We start from the raw sequence: 397 nt of genomic DNA on the forward strand, positions 1-397 counted from the left end.
GTAAACTAAAACTGAAACTAAAACTAAAAAAAAAATAAATAAATATATATGTGTGTGTGTTGCAGGCTCCCAACGGTGGTGACGCGTGTATCTGAGTATATAGACGAAGTAAAGGGTTTAATAGGGTCTATAAAAAAAAATAATTTTGCTTATACATGTGGTGGTTCTGTTTATTTCGATACACAAAAATTCGCTAACACAAACCCTCATGTTTATGGGAGAATGGAACCGGGCTCGGTTGCTGATCATAACAAGTATGCATAAACCCTAAACCCTCATAAACCCTCGTAAACCCTAAACCCTTGTAAACCCTCATAAACCCTCATTCACAAAAATTCGCTAACACAAACCCTCATGTTTATGGGAGAATGGAACCGGGGTCTGTTGCTGATCATAA

Source organism: Eimeria mitis, genomic scaffold, assembly GCF_000499745.2.
Source record: "Eimeria mitis Houghton genomic scaffold, Emh_scaff4387, whole genome shotgun sequence".
Lineage (NCBI taxonomy): Eukaryota > Apicomplexa > Conoidasida > Eucoccidiorida > Eimeriidae > Eimeria > Eimeria mitis.